We start from the raw sequence: 22,759 nt of genomic DNA, 5'->3' as shown, positions 1-22,759 counted from the left end.
GTCAACATCATTTTTCTTGCTCAGATTGGTGCTTTGTTCCATGCAGCTTTTATTGTAACACTCTGCAATTTTATCAGGATAATAATTTAATTTCCTTAAAGAGCAGTCCCTTGGACTCATCTCTTCCAATCTGACTTCCCCGCTTGAAAATTGTATCTGTCAGATGAAGAACTGAGGGATCAGCTAAAATATCCCATTCTAGCTATTGATTCAAAATATTTTCTTGTATTCTCTCAAAGTAACTTGATATGGTAACTAGAGATTGTCCCTACAAAGTCAAAGGCAATTTATCTATCTTGCTATCAACTTTCATTAGACTGATACATTTCAAATATTTATTTCAGGTGAGATATTTTGGGGGGAATAACTATCCCTAAGTGTTTAATGGATATGGAATTCAAATCCTAAACTCTACTGATAGTGGTAAGGATGCTAGTGGTAAGAATGCAGTTCTTAGTGGTAAGTGGTAAGTGGTATATATAGTGGTAAGAATGCAGTTGGTATGATATTAGACTTTTATTGTCTATTCTAATAGAATTTTAGTTCATGTTCTAAAAAATGTAAATAAGGATATGAGAAAAGCAAAGCTTTACATTTAGGCAGGAACAATCAAAGGTATAAATACAGATTAGGCGAGATCTGGCTCAAATACAGTAACTGTGAGAGGGACTTTGGAGTGGACAATCACTTGGATATGAGCCAGCAGTGTGCAGCCACCACCAAAAAAGCTAATATAATTCTGGATTGTATAAACAGAAGCATTTCACGTTAAGTATTAGTGACGCTTTACAAAACCTTAGTAAGACCCCACCTGGAATGCTGCAACCAATTTTGATCACCATACTACAAAAAAGATGCTGACACTTTGGAAAAAGTTCAGAGAAGAGCAACTAAGTTGATCAAAGGCCTAGAGACTAAACCATATGAAGAATAGCTGCAGGTTTTAGGTCTGGCTAGTCTAAAGAAAAGAAGAATTAGGGTGACATGATATCAATATTCCAGTTTTGCGGGATGGCACAAAGAAGAGTGGGTCAAATTATTCTCCAAAGCACCAGAGGGCAGGACAAGAAATAATGGTTAGAAACTAATCGCGTACCTGGCTCCTTGCTACGTGACAGTCGCCCTGCCCGAGCTCCTGGAGGTGCTGGCCGGGGTGGCAGTTGAGACCCCCAGACTTTTAGTCATGGGGGACTTTAACTTGCCATCTTCCGGCTTGTCATCGACAGCAGCTCGAGTTCATCTTCCATGACCTTGGACCTGACCCAAGTAGTTGATGGCCCTACTCACATTGGGGGTGGCACTCTGGACTTGATTTTTGTCTCTGGTCAGTGGTTGAGAGATCTGGACTTGAAGGAAATAGTCATTGAACCTTTGTCATGGTCAGATCACTCTCTTCTTCGCCTGGACTTTCTGACCGCTACTCCCACCGCGGGAGGCCAGACGATCGTTGGTTCCGTCCCAGGCGCCTGATGGACCGGAGGGTTCGGACGGAGCTTGGGCCATTCCTGAGGTCTGGCTCACGGCTCGGCTGAGGAACTTGTTGCGGCCTGGGAACAGGCGGCGGGCCTTAGACCGAGTCGTGCCTTTCGACCTCTGACCCGGCGCGGGTCCCAACCGGCTCCTTGGTTCTCCGAGGAGCTGCGAGGATAGCGCCAGAGAAGGCGCCTAGAGTTCCTGGAGGTCTAGCCGTTCGAGGCTGATCGGACACTAGTGAAGTCCTATACTAGGACTTACCTAGTGGCATTGAGGAAGCGGCGTAGCTCGCCTCCTCCCTCATTGCATCGGCAGATAACCGCCCAGCCGCCCTGTTTGGTGACTCGCTCCCTTTTACATCAGGGGCGGGATGACCCGTTGCAGGGGCGTGCTGAGGAGTTTAATTATCTATCGATAAAATCGTTCAACCGGGATGGTCTGGACCAGAATTGCAGTGGCGGGTGAGGCGGCTGAGGCGGTCTTGGTGACATTTATGGGATGAGTTTGACCCTGTGGCTCCGAGGACATGGACAGGTTGTTGGGTAGGTTGAATGCCACCACGTGTTTACTGGACCCGTGCCCCTCCTGGTTGGTGCTGGCCACTCAGGAGGTGACACGAGGCTGGCTCAGGCAATTACAAGTGCTTCTTTGGTGGAGAGTCTTCCGGCCGCCTTGAAAGAGGCGGTGGTGAGACCCCTCCTCAAGCCTTCCCTGGACCCGGCTGTTTTAGGTAATTATCGTCCGGTCTCCAACCTTCGCAGCGAAGGTTGTAGAAATATGGTGGCATATCAGTTTCCCCTACACCTGGATGAAACTGTCTATCTAGACCCGTTCCAGTCCGGCTTCCGGCCGGTTACACACTGAGGCGGCTTTGGTCGCGTTGGTGGATGATCTCTGGAGGGCCAGGGATGAGGGATGTTCCTCTGCCCTGGTCCTGTTAGACCTCTCAGCGGCTTTTGATACCATCGACCATGGTATCCTGCTGCGCCGATTGGGGATTGGGAGTGGGAGGCACCGTTTATCGGTGGTTCTCCTCCTATCTCTCCGATCGATGCGCAGCGGTGTTGACAGGGGGCAGAGGTCGGCTCGCGGCGCCTCACTTGTGGGGTGCCGCGGGGTCGATCCTCTCGCCCCTTTGTTCAACATCTATGAAACCGCTGGGTGAGATCATCAGTGGCTTGTGTGAGGTACCAGCTGTCGCTGATGACACCCAGCTGTACGCTCTCACAGAGGGACTCCTCAGGGTGCCGTCAGCTAGACAGTGTCGTCTGGCGGCAGGGAAGGGCCTTCTCTGTGGGGCTCCCACCCTCTGGAGCAGAACTCCCCAGGACTCCGTCAACTTCCGGACCTCCGAACCTTCCGTCATGAGCTTAAGGCATTTATTCATCTGTGCAGGACTGGCTTAGATTTTAGATTTTAAATTTAGATTTTAAATTTATAGATTTTAAATTTACAGGGTTTAAATTTGGTTTTAAGATTTATATTTATATTTTTAATATTTGGCATTAGAATAAGTTTTTAATAGTTATTTTAATTGTATATAAATGTTTTATATGCTCTGGTAAGTAGCATAGTGTTTCTGGAGAAGAAGGATTAGAGGACCTCAAGATCCTTCCAACAACATTATTCTATATTTTAGGTTCTAACAAAATGGAAACATGTGCATAAAAGTCAAGAAGAAATATGTATGATGTTGGCAGAAATTACTACTATGTAATTGCATAATACCAATATGGAAAATATGTCCAGTTGCGTAGGAGAAATAAATAAACTAAAGTATGTTAGGGAGTGGATCTGATCTTCATTCAAACGTTTATCCAAGCATTTAGTAAGTGGGAATTAGGTTGTAAGTCAACATCATTTTTCTTGCTCAGGTTGGTGCTTTGTTCCATGCAGCTTTTATTGTAACACTCTGCAATTTTATCAGGATAATAATTTAATTTCCTTAAAGAGCAGTCCCTTGGACTCATCTCTTCCAATCTGACTCCCCAGCTTGAAAATTGTATCTGTCAGATGAAGAACTGAGGGATCAGCTAAAATATCCCATTCTAGCTATTGATTCAAAATATTTTCTTGTATTCTCTCAAAGTAACTTGATATGGTAACTAGAGATTGTCCCTACAAAGTCAAAGGCAATTTATCTATCTTGCTATCAACTTTCATTAGACTGATACATTTCAAATATTTATTTCAGGTGAGATATTTTGGGGGGAATAATTATCCCTAAGTGTTTAATGGATATGGAATTCAAATCCTAAACTCTACTGATAGTGGTAAGGATGCTAGTGGTAAGGATGCAGTTCTTAGTGGTAAGTGGTAAGTGGTATATATAGTGGTAAGAATGCAGTTGGTATGATATTAGACTTTTATTGTCTATTCTAATAGAATTTTAGTTCATGTTCTAAAAAATGTAAATAAGGATATGAGAAAAGCAAAGCTTTACATTTAGGCAGGAACAATCAAAGGTATAAATACAGATTAGGCGAGATCTGGCTCAAATACAGTAACTGTGAGAGGGACTTTGGAGTGGACAATCACTTGGATATGAGCCAGCAGTGTGCAGCCACCACCAAAAAAGCTAATATAATTCTGGATTGTATAAACAGAAGCATTTCACGTTAAGTATTAGTGACGCTTTACAAAACCTTAGTAAGACCCCACCTGGAATGCTGCAACCAATTTTGATCACCATACTACAAAAAAGATGCTGACACTTTGGAAAAAGTTCAGAGAAGAGCAACTAAGTTGATCAAAGGCCTAGAGACTAAACCATATGAAGAATAGCTGCAGGTTTTAGGTCTGGCTAGTCTAAAGAAAAGAAGAATTAGGGTGACATGATATCAATATTCCAGTTTTGCGGGATGGCACAAAGAAGAGTGGGTCAAATTATTCTCCAAAGCACCAGAGGGCAGGACAAGAAATAATGGTTAGAAACTAATCAAAGAGAGATGCAACCTGGATGAAACTGTCTATCTAGACCCGTTCCAGTCCGGCTTCCGGCCCGGTTACAGCACTGAGGCGGCTTTGGTCGCGTTGGTGGATGATCTCTGGAGGGCCAGGGATGAGGATGTTCCTCTGCCCTGGTCCTGTTAGACCTCTCAGCGGCTTTTGATACCATCGACCATGGTATCCTGCTGCGCCGATTGGGGATTGGGAGTGGGAGGCACCGTTTATCGGTGGTTCTCCTCCTATCTCTCCGATCGATGCGCAGCGGTGTTGACAGGGGGCAGAGGTCGGCTCGCGGCGCCTCACTTGTGGGGTGCCGCGGGGTCGATCCTCTCGCCCCTTTGTTCAACATCTATATGAAACCGCTGGGTGAGATCATCAGTGGCTTGGTGTGAGGTACCAGCTGTCGCTGATGACACCCAGCTGTACGCTCTCACAGAGGGACTCCTCAGGGTGCCGTCAGCTAGACAGTGTCGTCTGGCGGCAGGGAAGGGCCTTCTCTGTGGGGCTCCCACCCTCTGGAGCAGAACTCCCCAGGACTCCGTCAACTTCCGGACCTCCGAACCTTCCGTCATGAGCTTAAGGCATTTATTCATCTGTGCAGGACTGGCTTAGATTTTAGATTTTAAATTTAGATTTTAAATTTATAGATTTTAAATTTATAGATTTTAAATTTGGTTTTAAGATTTATATTTCTATTTTTTAATATTTGGCATTAGAATAAGTTTTTTTAATAGTTATTTTAATTGTATATAAATGTTTTATGTGCCTGTGAACCGCCCTGAGTCCTTCGGGAGATAGGGCGGTATACAAATTTGAATAAATAAATAAATAAATAAATAAATAAATAATCAAAGAGAGATGCAACCTGGAATTAAGGAGAAACTTCCTAACAGTGAGGACAATTAACCAGTAGAACAGCTTGCCCTCAGAAATTGTGATTGCTTCATCACTGGAGGTTTTTAAGAAGAGTCTAGACAGTCACTTCTCTGAAATGGTATAGGATTTCCTGCTTGAGCAGGGGGCTAGACTAGAAAACCCCTGAGGTCTCTTCTCTTCTCTTCTCTTCTCTTCTCTTCTCTTCTCTTCTCTTCTCTTCTCTTCTCTTCTCTTCTCTTCTCTTCTCTTCTCTTCTCTTCTCTTCTCTTCTCTTCTCTTCTCTTCTCTTCTCTTCTTTTCTCTTCTCTTCTCTTCTCTTCTCTATTGAAAAGATCCAAAATATTATCTGCATATAATAAAAACATAGGGTTACATTGCTTCATGAAGTCCTGAATATTATATCATTATCTTATTAAGCATTCCAGAGGTATCAAAACCAAATAAGAAGAGATAAATGACATCCTTGACATGTACCTCCTCACATTTTGATAAAAGAAGAAATAGTCCTATTTAAAATCACCTTAGCAAGCTGTTAAAAATAATATTTTTATTAAGAAATTAATTCAGTAGAAACTCTAGTCTTGAATATTTTGGTTGCTCTTTCCTGCCCTTTCTCCAAAATGATTATAGCCTTTTTTTTTCAAATAACATATGTGGATGTTGCATAGATTTGTTTAAGAAAATTAATATTGGCAGTTTAACTTTCAATTCCTTCCCTAATTGCCCCTAGCATGGAATTTGCCCTTTCACAGCCAGATGTCCTTAAACGCCTACAAAAGATCTTCAGTTTGACCAGATGATTAAACCTCCCAGGTGAGAGATTTCCAAGTGTTTTAATCCTTTAAAAATCATTCAATGCAAGCAGAGTGTCCCTGTAGATCCATTCTTTGAGACCTTGAAGCAGTTGGTTAAAGGTTCAGGATAGTTGCTGAGAGTCACCTCCAAGGTCTTCTGAACATTCATGTCGGCTTCCATGTGAGCGAAGCACCTTGGCCCATGATTTTCACCAGACGAATCAATAGACACTTGGGGAAAAAACTTTTTAAAAATTAGAAAACTAAGAAAATTAAGGGATATGCAGTTAGCTGGAGAAATGTATAACAGACGAAAGTGGGGGGAAGGAAACTGTCTTGAGAACAAGGGAGGAAACTTTGGGAAACCGGAAGACACATTCTGGGACAGTATTTAAAAAATGTCTCTGTATCACTTCCCAGACTCACTCTGGGGAAAAAAAAAAGATCTTTGCCTGAAACCTTGGGGAACTAGTGAAAGACAGCAAGGGCAATACTGACCCAGATAATTTAGCAAGTGATCTGATTTGATATCAAGTAAGTAACTATGTTCCCATGGAGTTGTCTTGCTGCTTGTATTCTTCTTTTCCCTACTGCGCTTAGTAACTTCTGCAGTTTTGGGTTTTTTTTGTTTTGTTTTGTTTCCTCCTTATTGCAGTTAGCTGCTTTGAGATTTTGGTGATAAAGCCAGATGTGTTCTAAGCAGCAAATCTAAATATAGTTTCTAAGCTGCATGAAAGACTTGAGGCAGATACACTGTTTAGCTTATTAAAAGTGCTTACTTTGTTCTAGCTTCTCAACCTTCCAAGCTGGATTTAGAAATAATCCCAGACTAAATCCCACCATTTATATTTCTTGTTCATCTTTTATAGCTATTAGTCATTTCTCCTAGCATTTTGCATTGCCACATTCCTTCGCCTGTCTCTTGATTGAGGCTTAATCTTTAAGCATTGGAAGTAACGGCCCTTAGTTCATAAGGTACTTTAGTATCATTTTACAGGTTTATTTGTTAATTTAATTGTGTCTCCAGTTACAAAACTCAGAATTCAAGAACGAATTAAGCCCAACATTTAACTGAAGAAAAGGAATTAACTGATTATTATAAATCACCTTTCACGAATTAGTCAGAAGTGACAGAAGTTAATCTAAAGGAATCCAAAGCATTTTTCTAATTTAATCTAATAGATTTTTTTTCTAAAAAGTAAATGTACATTAAATTGTGACAGGAACATTTAACAAAGCACACAAGCAAAATATAAGGTACTCGTATTTTCTTTTGTTCTCCCCAGTGACTTGAGAATTGCAGTGAAGATAGAACAACGGAGCCTTCATGAAATAAATAATTAATTAGAGAAAACCCTCCATTGAACAGGCTAGTTGAAAAATTAGCATCTTTATTATTTCTTTCCCCTTTAGTCTCTTGTAATGCACTTTTTCTTACCGGAGGAAAAACTGGTGATGTGGCCCAGTTTATACTAATACTGGATGCAGGCTAATAGCGTGTACATTGAAAGTATAGACATTAAAACTCTAATCTTGATTAACATACCTCCAGCTGTTTGGGGAGTCTTTTGGCTCTGTCATTTGTCCACATCTATTCTGCCTGTCTTTGCCCTTAGAAAGAAATGTGCAAACTCAAGAAGAATTCTAAGGCAGCCATTGACATGGTGCTGCTTGAAGCAGTTTATGAGCAGCCTACAAAATTCATAGATGGGTAAGCTTCTGACTGTGAGACTCTATCAGAATCCAAATCCTTGCTTTCTTTTCTTCTTCTTTTTTCCAGAAGAGTGGTCCTGTAATCTTGGTGAAAAGGCTACTGCTCATTTAAAAATAGAGTACATTTAATCAGGTCATCAGATGCATCGCTCTTTCAAAGACCTTTTGTGACTTTCGGTGAGGCAGAAAAATGCTTTCTTCTTAGAAATCTTTAACTGTGAATTTTACATATTGTTAATGCCCTCTAATTCCTAAAGCAAAGCTCTATCTTCCACCTGCAAAGCACATACATGAAACCTACTACAAGGATTCTATTAGAGAAAGTGTGAGCCTGCAATATCTCATTTCTTTCCAAGTGTGAAATAGAACGGATCTAACTCGCATACTAATACGATCTTGCTCAATTTACAAGAAAGAGCATTCTCTAAATGCACACTGTTTCTAATATTCATTTTTCCACCCTCTAAATCATCTCTTTCATTAAAGGAGATTACTATTAACCGTCAAATCTGTGCTGTGTATGTGAATGTGCTTAGATTCCTAAGTACTCTAATAGTGAAGCAAAAATTCCATAGGGAAAATTTATCAATATTGAGTTGTGGGGGAGAGCATTATATACACACACATAAATCAATTCCAGTTTATTTTTAAAGAACTCTGGCCAAATTTCCTGCATTTCATTGTTTCTATCTTCCATCCTCAAAATATGCCAGTTAGGTGAAGTTGGGGAAAAATATTATTAACTGAGGGAGTTACCTAAATGCAAATGGAGAGAGAATGGGAATGCTCAGATGGGTTCAAGGAGCTGATATGAAAAGGAGATGTATTTATGTTGGCTTTAATGCAAGTACAGCTTCAGGTGTAATCAAGGACTATCTGGAGCCTTCTACCTTCAAATTTACTCTGAAATCTCACTTCCTGGACAATTGAGTAACTCTAACTTTCCAGTCTCCTCTCCCTGTTTGGATTGGGGCATCTGAGCCTTGAAAAACATTCTGCTTTTTCCCTACTGTTCTCTGGAAACTTTTTGCATTTCTGCCAGGCTGCTGGCTTGCAGCTGTTCTGTTATCAACCCTCTCCATACAAAAAAACACCACTCATTCTTAATCATCGGAAGGGAATAAAATCTAGCCACCTCTAGAGGTGACTGGCAGCCAGATAGTTGTAGTTGTGGGCTTTTACTCCTAGTTGCCTTTGATTTGCAGCTGGCATCATAGGAGCATTGAGAGCCTCACCAGGAGCAACTGTGGGATCTTCCTGTTTTGATACCTACAATCAAGATATTTTTTTCTCCCACTAAGTGACCTTGCAATTACAATTTAGCTGATGGATGGACATGAGCATCATTTAACTGATCTGAATTAATCTCTATACAAGTTCCTAAACTAATCTATATCACAATATTTCTTCTTTAAGACTAAAAAAAAGCATATGCCATAGGGTAAAAGAAGCTCTTCAGGAGTTTTTTTATTTTATTTTTCTTTGGCCTGTTTCCCTCCTCTGAAGAAGCAAACAGCATTTACAATAGCACTGCTGTGGTTTTTGGTTTTTTGTTTTTTTCAGCAGCAAAACTGCCACAATTTATGGTAATATTGGAAGGCAGATTTCCAGCTCTGAATGTGGTTCTGATCTTACCGGTAAAAAAGAATCAGAATACAAGTCAGAATACAAGTCGCCAAGCACAATTATTGTGCTTTATAAGGCAGTATTATTTTCAGCATCTTGGGGGGACTTTATTTGTATGAATTAATAAAAGCATATCAAGTGTTGTAGCAGAATATAGATAGATAGATAGATAGATAGATAGATAGATAGATAGATAGATAGATAGATAGATAGATAGATAGATAGATAGATAGATAGATAGATATGTATCTATATTTATCTATTTCTTTATCTATTCTGTATCTATATCTATTTATAATGTAAATAATAAATAAATAAATATAGATATAGATATATAAAAGACAAACAGCTAGTTTCAGGATTGAAAAGTGACAAAAATGAAATCTTTGCTGCAGGTTTTCTTACTGTTTCCTTGGAATGATGTAGTGAGTGAGCCCATAAAATGGATGTTGCTATAAAAAACCTGAATGTTAACACTGAATAGATTATCCAAAAAACTTAAAGAATGGTTTAAAAGTTGGATTTCATCAGCAGGATGGAGGTAGATGGGAAGAGAAATTACTAACAGTGCAACTCCATGCAAGTCTAGTCGGAGGTCATCAATCCTGCTGAGGTCATTAGGCCTGATTCAAAAATGGTTTGCTATAGGACTTGACACTCAAAAGATTCAATTATTAGTGTGTATGCAACTTCTTACTTAAAGGAAATAGTCATCTAAACAACCCTATTTTGCTCTGCTTGGAGAGCCATCTTCCCACCTACCTCCATCTCACTAATGAAATCTCTTTTTTCTGTGTATGTATTCATATATGTATAAATGTACATACACACAGGCATAACACATACACACATACATTATACTAATGGCTGGAAAGAGGTGGATTAAAAGACAACACTTGGTCACTGATCATAGCAGCACAAGAACAGGCACTAAGCACCACATCTATAGAAGTAGGGGGTCTAACACACGGGATGTGAGATGCAAACTATGCAGAGAAACCTTATAGGCAATCCCACACATAATAGCAGGGTGTAAGATGCAGGCAGGAACAGCATACACTGAGTGGCACAACCAAGTGGCTGGAATTGTGTACAGGAACATCTGCGCAGTATATGGGCTAAACCCTCCCAACTCCAAATGAGAGATTCCACAGAAAGTCATGAAAATAAGAGGGCTAAGGTTCTATGAGACTTCCAGATCCAGATGGACAGGCAAGTACAAGCCAATCAACCAGACACTGTGGTAGTAGACAAAGAGCAGAAGACAGTTGTTAAGTTCGGGAAGTAACGAGGCTGGAGACCAGGGTAGTGACAACAGCTCTTTAATATAGGGTGAACCCAGCAACAGGCTGGGCGAAAACCCTCTCCTTTTATACAGTTCTGTTGGAGGTTTTGACCAATCAGCAACGTGCTGATTTCCCGCTCAAATATTTAAAGGTACAACCATAATACATAACACTCCTCCCCTCCCAGAAAACACTTTGCCTCTATTTGCATAAATATTTACATGTTATTTTTCGACGTAGTCACGCAAATAACCTGGGCGTCTCCTAGTCCTTTCTGACCTGCGCGGTTCAGTTCTGGGTGGTGTTTTGAGCTGGTCGGAGGGGCTGTTTTCTCCTCCCAGCTCTTTCTCTGGGCCATCGGGCTCTGGATTATTGGCCGACTCTTTTCTTGGCCATCCGGCCTTGGATTAATTTTTTTTTTCCTGCTGTTTCCTCGGGACCTGATGGCGTCGCTGGAACTCTGGGACCTCAGCTAAGTCTTGCGCCTCCCGGGTCATTGTCAGCTGTGGATTCAAATTGGTATTGGTCATGATATGTTTCATTTGGTTCGGTTTGGTCAGTTATTCGTTTCCTTAACTGATCTATGTGGCGCCTCCACACTCGGTTGTCTGGTAGCTCTACCACGTATGATTTTGGCCCTGTTACTTTATTATTTGTCCTGCGACCAACTAGGGCCGTCCCCATAGTTTCGGGCCCACACCCGGTCGCCTATGCTCATTTCCCTTGTCTTTTCTAGTTCCCCTTGTAACCCTCTGGTGTGTAATGGGGTTCAAGCAGTCAAGTGGGCACGGAGTTTCCGTCCCATTAGCAATTCGGCTGGGCTTTTCCGGTGGCTGTGCTTGGGGTTCTGTGCTGGATGGCTAGGAAAAAGTCTATTTTGTTTGCCAGTCACCTGGCTTGAGCCTGGACAATGCCTCCTTAGCGCTCGGACGGAGCGCTCTGCAAGGCCATTCGGCGCAGGGTGGAAAGGCGCAGAGAGGGCATGTCGGATGCCTTCCTCTGCCAGGTATTCTTCAAACTGGGCTGCCGTGGTGGGGCCCATTGTCGGACACCAGGTGTCCGGCAACCCGTGAGTTGCGAATAGGTGGCGCAGGGTTGCGATTACTGCTTGGCCGTGGTGGATTTCATGAGTATGATCTCCAACCATTTGGAAAATGCATCCACCACCACTAGGAATGTTTGGCCGTGAAAGGGCCAGCAAAATCAATGTGGATTCTTGACCAGGGCCCTTGGGGCTTTTCCCATTCTCTGACTGGGGCCGTTGGGGTAGAGGTCTGGACTCTTGGCAAGCTTGGCATTTCCCTACCCTCTCAGCAATCTCTCGTCCATGAGTGGCCACCATACATAGCTTCTAGCTAACCCTTCATCCTTACGATGCCTGGGTGACCCTCGTGGAGGAGGTCCAATACCTTTCCCTTAACTTCAGGAATTATTACACGATCACCCCATAACAGGCACCCCTTGAGCCGAGAGCTCATCTCGTTTTTAACAAATTCTTTGAACCGTTAAGCCGGCGCAGCCACCCTCTCTGTACCCAACCGGTACAGTCCTTAACACAATGTCGGTATGATGCCGAGCCACTTCCTTAGATGTGACTGGGCCAGAGTCAAGAGTCAATAAGTAGGATGGGTGTCCCGGAGTGGGGTCTTGATCGCCCCTGGTAGTGGGCATCGGCTCAAGCGTCTGCATGCCCCACTTCTTTCCTGGTCGATGCTGCAGCTTGTATGAATAAGCGGCTAAAAATATAGTCCATCGGGTCAAGCGTGGCGAAAGTGCCACAGGCGTTGGCGATCGCCAGCCAGTATTCCTAGTAGCGGTCTGTGGTCAGTCACGATTTCAAAATTCCGCCCAAAGACATACTCATGGAATTTTTTGACCCCTGACACAATGGCTAATGCTTCTTTGTCTAATTGGCTGTAATTCCTCTCTGGGGAGGACATCGTTCTAGAGTAGAACGCTATAGGGGCTTCTGTGCCGTTTGGAAGTCTATGGCTGGGTACAGCCCCCACCCCATAAAGGGGCGCATCGCAAACCAGCACTAGGGGTAATGAGTCGTGATATTGGATGAGCAGGCTATCACTTGAGAGCAGGTTCTTTACTGCTTCAAAAGCCCTATCTGATTCTACCTTCAAATTTACTCTGAAATCTCACTTCCTGGACAATTGAGTAACTCTAACTTTCCAGTCTCCTCTCCCTGTTTGGATTGGGGCATCTGAGCCTTGAAAAACATTCTGCTTTTTCCCTACTGTTCTCTGGAAACTTTTTGCATTTCTGCCAGGCTGCTGGCTTGCAGCTGTTCTGTTATCAACCCTCTCCATACAAAAAAACACCACTCATTCTTAATCATCGGAAGGGAATAAAATCTAGCCACCTCTAGAGGTGACTGGCAGCCAGATAGTTGTAGTTGTGGGCTTTTACTCCTAGTTGCCTTTGATTTGCAGCTGGCATCATAGGAGCATTGAGAGCCTCACCAGGAGCAACTGTGGGATCTTCCTGTTTTGATACCTACAATCAAGATATTTTTTTCTCCCACTAAGTGACCTTGCAATTACAATTTAGCTGATGGATGGACATGAGCATCATTTAACTGATCTGAATTAATCTCTATACAAGTTCCTAAACTAATCTATATCACAATATTTCTTCTTTAAGACTAAAAAAAAGCATATGCCATAGGGTAAAAGAAGCTCTTCAGGAGTTTTTTTATTTATTTTCTTTGGCCTGTTTCCCTCCTCTGAAGAAGCAAACAGCATTTACAATAGCACTGCTGTGGTTTTTGTTTTTTTGTTTTTTTCAGCAGCAAAACTGCCACAATTTATGGTAATATTGGAAGGCAGATTTCCAGCTCTGAATGTGGTTCTGATCTTACCAGTAAAAAAGAATCAGAATACAAGTCAGAATACAAGTCGCCAAGCACAATTATTGTGCTTTATAAGGCAGTATTATTTTCAGCATCTTGGGGGGACTTTATTTGTATGAATTAATAAAAGCATATCAAGTGTTGTAGCAGAATATAGATAGATAGATAGATAGATAGATAGATAGATAGATAGATAGATAGATAGATAGATAGATAGATAGATATAGATATGTATCTATATCTATATCTATATCTATTCTATTCTATATCTATTTATAATGTAAATAATAAATAAATAAATATAGATATAGATATATAAAAGACAAACAGCTAGTTTCAGGATTGAAAAGTGACAAAAATGAAATCTTTGCTGCAGGTTTTCTTACTGTTTCCTTGGAATGATGTAGTGAGTGAGCCCATAAAATGGATGTTGCTATAAAAAACCTGAATGTTAACACTGAATAGATTATCCAAAAAACTTAAAGAATGGTTTAAAAGTTGGATTTCATCAGCAGGATGGAGGTAGATGGGAAGAGAAATTACTAACAGTGCAACTCCATGCAAGTCTAGTCGGAGGTCATCAATCCTGCTGAGGTCATTAGGCCTGATTCAAAAATGGTTTGCTATAGGACTTGACACTCAAAAGATTCAATTATTAGTGTGTATGCAACTTCTTACTTAAAGGAAATAGTCATCTAAACAACCCTATTTTGCTCTGCTTGGAGAGCCATCTTCCCACCTACCTCCATCTCACTAATGAAATCTCTTTTTTCTGTGTATGTATTCATATATGTATAAATGTACATACACACAGGCATAACACATACACACATACATTATACTAATGGCTGGAAAGAGGTGGATTAAAAGACAACACTTGGTCACTGATCATAGCAGCACAAGAACAGGCACTAAGCACCACATCTATAGAAGTAGGGGGTCTAACACACGGGACGTGAGATGCAAACTATGCAGAGAAACCTTAGAGGCAATCCCACACATAATGGCAGGGTGTAAGATGCAGGCAGGAACAGCATACACTGAGTGGCACAACCAAGTGGCTGGAATTGTGTACAGGAACATCTGCGCAGTACATGGGCTAAACCCTCCCAACTCCAAATGAGAGATTCCACAGAAAGTCATGAAAATAAGAGGGCTAAGGTTCTATGAGACTTCCAGATCCAGATGGACAGGCAAGTACAAGCCAATCAACCAGACACTGTGGTAGTAGACAAAGAGCAGAAGACAGTGCTCTTGATAAATGCAGTGGTGCCAAGTGATAAGAAGAAGGAAGGAGGAATATGAGAAGCTGGAGAAATACCAGGGCCTGAAGGAGGAACTAGAGAGGATGTAGAAAATAAGAGCCAAAGTGGACTATGTTCAGTGCCTCAGTGCTATCTTTTAGTCCAACCATTTCCAGCCACTGATAGGATTTCCCAATGTCTGCCACCTCAGCATTCTGTCAGTGGTACATCCCATGCAGAATATTCTCCTGCTGTGACACTTCCTCTGCTTGGTCTTCCTCCCATGTTTGCTGCTGCCTCAGGCATTCTCTCTGCAGCTCATCTTCAGATAGTATCTTACTGATGTAATCCTGGATGCTCTGGGTTTCATCCAGCACAGTGGCTTTGCCACTCACCAGACCCCACTCGCTCTCTTTCTGACTGGTGTATAGTCTCAATGACTGCATGACCTCTATAGATGCCATATGCTAAATGAAAAACATAATAATTCCTGGCTCTTCTGACTTGTCCATGTATGGCTTGTTACAGTGGCTAGATCGCATTGGATTGCATGGTTCCCCATCACCTAACATGGACCTGGTTAATCCAGGTGACATCTGAACTGGTAGTCCTAGTTTGTTTCATTTTCATATTTTGAAATTGGTGAAGTAGGTAAAATGTTAGGGGATCTTTGCCCAAGGAAGGTCCCATTGGTAAGATACATACCAACTGGGATCTGAACTCCGGTCTCCTATGTCAAAGATGGCACTCAATTAGGCTATCCAACTGCTCACGTATACACATATACAAACATAAACTATACCTGTATGTTTTGAAAGCATACAGTATACCTAAATATAGATATCTGTAGAAATCTTCTAAGAAAGGCCAGGCTTGGGAGATTTTTCCACATATTCAAAATAGTCTTCTGTAACTTCATACTCGCCATCCCATTCATCAAGAGACGACTATTGGGAAAGGAACCAGTTTGGAGAAAACTGCTTTAAACTGATTAAGTTGTTGAAAGGATTTATAAAAGAGAAAATACAGTCTTCCTTCCCACAGATTGCAAGGCCACAACTGAAAATAAAGATGTTGAGAAATGAAACTACTTTTTATTTCATTCTTATTCGTTCTAAATTTGTTCCTTCAAAGAGTTCTTAGCACTTCAAGTTGGGTAAAGGTGTTTTCCCACATTCTTGTTTATCAGCTCTCATTCAATTGGGTGAAAGAGAATATATTTTAGGAAGAGAATTTTGGGAATTCTCTTGGGAATTTTGGGGAAGTGCGAAATTCTTGCACTTATTTAGTTATAAGATGGTGAAAGACTGTTGTGAATCACAATGTATCGTAAGCTTCCCACCAATTTGCAATCTTCCTGGCTTGGCCCATTTCATTAAGTTTCAAAGTAATCTATTATGAGAGAACTGCACTCACCTGAGCTTTTCTGCATCAAAAATCAATGTTACCAGTCCCATTGATTAGGGATTGTCATCTGGTGGGACCAAAAATGCCTTCTTAGTGGTCTTCTTTATGAAATATCCTCCCTGCCCCCCAGTGTTTTCCCAAAAGTCAGTAAAATGTGGTTTTGTCAGTGGAATGGAAACAAAGCCAATCAGGTGGTTGATTTGATAGTGTTGCTGTTGCCATGGGGAAATTAATAGGTTTTATTATATGGTGGGTTTTTTTAAATTTTGTAAGCAGCCCAGAGTCATCTATATGTGATTTAAGGAGAAACATATATTTGCTTAATTAATCAATGAGCCGCGGTGTGGCTCAGGCTGTAAGAAGCCTGTTATTAAACACAGCTGCCTGCAATTACTGCAGGTTCAAGCCCCACCAGGTCCAAGGTTGACTCAGCCTTCCATCCTTTATAAGGTAGGTAAAATGAGGACCCAGATTGTTGGGGGGGCAATAAGTTGACTTTGTAAATATACAAATAGAATGAGACTATTGCCTTACACACTGTAAGCCGCCCTGAGTCTTCGGAGAAGGGCGGGATATAAATGTAAACCAAAAAAAAAATACATTTTAAAAGTCACAAAATGTCTTTGAAAACTGTTCTATTTTGTCATTCAGGGCTGGTTTATTTGACTATTCTAAAGAACATTTCTTTGATGTTCTTTCAATTGATTATTTCAATTTCTCTACCCTTTCTGTATGTATGTCATATGTTGCATGCAAGCTCGAAACAAAGAGAACACTACAGTATGATTTAGATGAAAATAGGGGGCTTCTCTGGACATCTATATTTATTCTACCTTTCCTTATATTTTAATATCAAAAAAACCAATATCTGAAATCATAGGAAATAGCGTACGTTAAGAGAGAAGTGAAATACAAACTTCATATGTCCAATTTTCAGCTGTTGCAAAATGAATTGAGGGGAAAAGCCTGTGTAGGATTTGGAAAATTGTTTTCTTCAAGCACCTTATCCTCTATTACCATATCTGGAATAAATACTTTTGAAACATCTATTTAAAAGATAAGCTGTAGGCTTTGATTGCACCCAGTTCTTTCTATGGAAAATGGATCTCAGCATTCATCCTTATTATTTATTTTAGATGAAAGTTGAAAAATATATTCGGAAACCATCTTATGAGTTTGTAGAAATACATATTTATTTATGATCATCACCCATTCATAATCCTCATAATTCCAGTTTTATATTTTTTTAAAAAAATACTTCCTTAATTTTTCTGTATCATAATGCATTTGTTAGATTTGTAATTGTTGGATTGTTTTAGTCAGAAAAGAATTTTGCATGGGTTCTCTAGAGAAAAAACAAGAATAATGCATAATATATAATTTAAACTGAAATAACATTATCATTATTATCTGGCCTTCAAGAAAATTTGGAGTATGGAATACTCCTATTCAGGATACTCCATTCCATTCCATTCCATGTCAGAAAACTAAGGAAAGAAACAATAGAAATGATTGTCAATGGAGTTGACAGCTGGAACAACATTTGTAAAGGCCAAAAGTAGACTACCTCCATGATTAGAAGATCTAAATTACCACAATAAATAAAACAAAAAAAAAATACATTTTAAAAGTCACAAAATGTCTTTGAAAACTGTTCTATTTTGTCATTCAGGGCTGGTTTATTTGACTATTCTAAAGAACATTTCTTTGATGTTCTTTCAATTGATTATTTCAATTTCTCTACCCTTTCTGTATGTATGTCATATGTTGCATGCAAGCTCCAAACAAAGAGAACACTACAGTATGATTTAGATGAAAGTTGAAAAATATATTCGGAAACCATCTTATGAGTTTGTAGAAATACATATTTATTTTATTTTAGATGAAAGTTGAAAAATATATTCGGAAACCATCTTATGAGTTTGTAGAAATACATATTTATTTATGATCATCACCCATTCATAATCCTCATAATTCCAGTTTTATATTTTTTTAAAAAAATACTTCCTTAATTTTTCTGTATCATAATGCATTTGTTAGATTTGTAATTGTTGGATTGTTTTAGTCAGAAAAGAATTTTGCATGGGTTCTCTAGAGAAAAAACAAGAATAATGCATAATATATAATTTAAACTGAAAATAACATTATCATTATTATCTGGCCTTCAAGAAAATTTGGAGTATGGAATACTCCTATTCAGGATACTCCATTCCATTCCATTCCATTCCATTCCATTCCATTCCATTCCATTCCATTTCATTCCATTCCATTCCATTCCATTCCATTCCATTCCATTCCATTCCATTCCATTCCATTCCATTCCATTCCATTCCATTCCATTCCATTCCATTCCATTCCATTCCATGTCAGAAAACTAAGGAAAGAAACAATAGAAATGATTGTCAATGGAGTTGACAGCTGGAACAACATTTGTAAAGGCCAAAAGTAGACTACCTCCATGATTAGAAGATCTAAATTACCACAATAAATAAAACAAAAAAAAAAATACATTTTAAAAGTCACAAAATGTCTTTGAAAACTGTTCTATTTTGTCATTCAGGGCTGGTTTATTTGACTATTCTAAAGAACATTTCTTTGATGTTCTTTCAATTGATTATTTCAATTTCTCTACCCTTTCTGTATGTATGTCATATGTTGCATGCAAGCTCCAAACAAAGAGAACACTACAGTATGATTTAGATGAAAATAGGGGGCTTCTCTGGACATCTATATTTATTCTACCTTTCCTTATATTTTAATATCAAAAAAACCAATATCTGAAATCATAGGAAATAGCGTACGTTAAGAGAGAAGTGAAATACAAACTTCATATGTCCAATTTTCAGCTGTTGCAAAATGAATTGAGGGGAAAAGCCTGTGTAGGATTTGGAAAATTGTTTTCTTCAAGCACCTTATCCTCTATTACCATATCTGGAATAAATACTTTTGAAACATCTATTTAAAAGATAAGCTGTAGGCTTTGATTGCACCCAGTTCTTTCTATGGAAAATGGATCTCAGCATTCATCCTTATTATTTATTTTAGATGAAAGTTGAAAAATATATTCGGAAACCATCTTATGAGTTTGTAGAAATACATATTTATTTATGATCATCACCCATTCATAATCCTCATAATTCCAGTTTTATATTTTTTTAAAAAAATACTTCCTTAATTTTTCTGTATCATAATGCATTTGTTAGATTTGTAATTGTTGGATTGTTTTAGTCAGAAAAGAATTTTGCATGGGTTCTCTAGAGAAAAAACAAGAATAATGCATAATATATAATTTAAACTGAAATAACATTATCATTATTATCTGGCCTTCAAGAAAATTTGGAGTATGGAATACTCCTATTCAGGATACTCCATTCCATTCCATTCCATGTCAGAAAACTAAGGAAAGAAACAATAGAAATGATTGTCAATGGAGTTGACAGCTGGAACAACATTTGTAAAGGCCAAAAGTAGACTACCTCCATGATTAGAAGATCTAAATTACCACAATAAATAAACAAGTAAATTATATATTGTTATTATACCAATAGTATAATATTTCAGTGTCTCCATTGTGCTGACACTTCACTTCCAGACTGAGACTGTAGAGCCACCATCACATTCACACACGAACTGCACAACATTGGGTCATCTTTGAACCTGAAGGACTACCTACTTAATTGATGAATCTAACTAGAATTCTTCTGTTTAGGAGTTATCTTTGACTCATTGTGGTCAATTGTTTTATTCTAAATATACAAATTTATTGTAAATATACAAATAGAATGAGACTATTGCCTTACACACTGTAAGCCACCCTGAGTCTTCGGAGAAGGCGGGATATAAATGTAAACCAAAAAAAAAATACATTTTAAAAGTCACAAAATGTCTTTGAAAACTGTTCTATTTTGTCATTCAGGGCTGGTTTATTTGACTATTCTAAAGAACATTTCTTTGATGTTCTTTCAATTGATTATTTCAATTTCTCTACCCTTTCTGTATGTATGTCATATGTTGCATGCAAGCTCCAAACAAAGAGAACACTACAGTATGATTTAGATGAAAATAGGGGGCTTCTCTGGACATCTATATTTATTCTACCTTTCCTTATATTTTAATATCAAAAAAACCAATATCTGAAATCATAGGAAATAGCGTACGTTAAGAGAGAAGTGAAATACAAACTTCATATGTCCAATTTTCAGCTGTTGCAAAATGAATTGAGGGGAAAAGCCTGTGTAGGATTTGGAAAATTGTTTTCTTCAAGCACCTTATCCTCTATTACCATATCTGGAATAAATACTTTTGAAACATCTATTTAAAAGATAAGCTGTAGGCTTTGATTGCACCCAGTTCTTTCTATGGAAAATGGATCTCAGCATTCATCCTTATTATTTATTTTAGATGAAAGTTGAAAAATATATTCGGAAACCATCTTATGAGTTTGTAGAAATACATATTTATTTATGATCATCACCCATTCATAATCCTCATAATTCCAGTTTTATATTTTTTTAAAAAAATACTTCCTTAATTTTTCTGTATCATAATGCATTTGTTAGATTTGTAATTGTTGGATTGTTTTAGTCAGAAAAGAATTTTGCATGGGTTCTCTAGAGAAAAAACAAGAATAATGCATAATATATAATTTAAACTGAAATAACATTATCATTATTATCTGGCCTTCAAGAAAATTTGGAGTATGGAATACTCCTATTCAGGATACTCCATTCCATTCCATTCCATGTCAGAAAACTAAGGAAAGAAACAATAGAAATGATTGTCAATGGAGTTGACAGCTGGAACAACATTTGTAAAGGCCAAAAGTAGACTACCTCCATGATTAGAAGATCTAAATTACCACAATAAATAAACAAGTAAATTATATATTGTTATTATACCAATAGTATAATATTTCAGTGTCTCCATTGTGCTGACACTTCACTTCCAGACTGAGACTGTAGAGCCACCATCACGTTCACACACGAACTGCACAACATTGGGTCATCTTTGAACCTGAAGGACTACCTACTTAATTGATGAATCTAACTAGAATTCTTCTGTTTAGGAGTTATCTTTGACTCATTGTGGTCAATTGTTTTATTCTAAATATACAAATTTATTGTAAATATACAAATAGAATGAGACTATTGCCTTACACACTGTAAGCCGCCCTGAGTCTTCGGAGAAGGGCGGGATATAAATGTAAATAATAATAAAAAAAGTTCTGGATACAATAGTTTTGCTATTATTTCTTCTACTAAATAAATCAGGAGGTATTTTAAAAATGCTCCCATTTTAGTGAGATTAAGACGTGCTTCAAGATAGCTTCAAAAGACCAGTTTCTACCAGCTCTTAATTTAATTCACATGAGCATTGTGGAGAACATACTGGAAATGTGTTCAATTTTATCCTGAGCTTCCAGCTGTTGTTCCCACACAACAGAAAGAGTACATGAGACACAAAATGAATTAAAAAGGTACAATTTCCTTGCGCTATAAATTAAGATTATGCAACAACATAAACTATTTTGATTAAGAAAGAGCAAGGGCAGTAACTAGGTGACTGGAGAGTAGTACAAAGGGTGTCTATTTATAAAGAAGGTCTTTTACATGATTGACCCAAATCTTGCTCACTCCCAAGAAAAGCCTCTGGACTTGCTCCTATAACCCATTTACATCTGAGAATGAGCAGAAAGTTATTGTGCTTCATGTCACCACGAAAATATCTCCAGTCGCTCACTAGATTATGCCATATTGCATCAAACAGGAAAGTTAATATATTTTGAGTCCTTTAAAAAAAATAAATCCAAATCCGATTACAGATAACATCCAACTTTCAATTAATCAATTGGCTATTCCTATTCAGTCTCAAAAAAAAAAATTGGTTCAGGTGCTACACAGAACTGAAGAAATCCAATTACAGTTGGGATGGGGTGGGTCAGGGAACTATCCCCAAGCAAGTCTGAAGAAATTTTCCTTTGCCTCCTCTTACTGAAAAAAACATGAAATAGAAAAGTTGATTCTGAATAAGTTGTAGGGAAGCTTGGAGGGTAGAAAAAGTGAGCTATATTCAGAATGCCTTGTAGATTTTAGAACTATGCAAAGCTTTGAAGAGATGTTCCACTTCAATGAAGTTTGGTACAAGCACCCCCTGAAGCCGTTTCATGAAGCAATTTGCTGCTTCCAGATCCCTCCCTGAAAGTTTTGTTCTCCAAAGGAGGTTGTGCAATTTAGGCATACATTGTAGGCAAACCTGAAACGGTACAAGCTGGAAGAACTGGTGGCTAATGCTGGGAGAAACCATAGATGGTAACCTTTTCCCATAGAAAAGTCTGAAGTGGTTTTGCAATCGCCCAATTGTTTTGTGAGACAAACTGGATCATCTTTTTGCTTCAATGAAGCAGTGGAAGACTCTACAGGTGTAGCTGATCAAGAGAATAGAGAGTGGATGAAGTTTAATTATTCTACCATCCGTTCAGCACATTTTAAACAGAGAAAAGCAGATGAAAGTGAGTGAACTGGAAAGCACTGG

General features: G+C 39.0%; 1 pseudogene; it reads left to right on the top strand.

The window, feature by feature from the left end:
- Positions 1 to 14,882, top strand: part of LOC131195371 (uncharacterized protein K02A2.6-like) — a 119,872-nt pseudogene extending 104,990 nt beyond the window's left edge.
- Positions 14,883 to 22,759: the final 7,877 nt, after the last annotated feature.

The sequence above is a fragment of the Ahaetulla prasina genome, chromosome 1 (genome assembly GCF_028640845.1).
Source record: "Ahaetulla prasina isolate Xishuangbanna chromosome 1, ASM2864084v1, whole genome shotgun sequence".
Lineage (NCBI taxonomy): Eukaryota > Metazoa > Chordata > Lepidosauria > Squamata > Colubridae > Ahaetulla > Ahaetulla prasina.
The sequence above is the reverse complement of the archived record's forward strand: the minus strand, read 5'-3'. Positions and strand labels throughout refer to the sequence as shown.